A 334-nucleotide genomic window follows, 5' to 3' on the forward strand; every position below is an offset into this window, starting at 1 on the left:
TGCTGTTCACTTTGCCATCCGTTTGCTCAAACTTTATCTAATCTCCAGTTATCAAATTTTCTCCCTCTTCCCCTTTGTGTGTGCGTGCGTCCTTGCGTATATGTCCATGTAACTGTCCAAACGCCAGTGTGTGTGTGTTAAACCAAGAGATTGTGATCCTTCTGTTACCACGTTAAGCCGAGTGACCTTTGCTGACATCTGTTCACTCTACTGGCAGAGGGAAGACAGCACACGCGTCCCCACAGTCGTATGTTCACTAGCACACCCTTAAGTTCGCTGATATATGGGTACATGTGAACAAAGGGATACGTGTATAAGTAAGGTTTATCGGAGC

This window comes from Penaeus monodon, chromosome 34 (assembly GCF_015228065.2).
Source record: "Penaeus monodon isolate SGIC_2016 chromosome 34, NSTDA_Pmon_1, whole genome shotgun sequence".
Classification (NCBI taxonomy): domain Eukaryota; kingdom Metazoa; phylum Arthropoda; class Malacostraca; order Decapoda; family Penaeidae; genus Penaeus; species Penaeus monodon.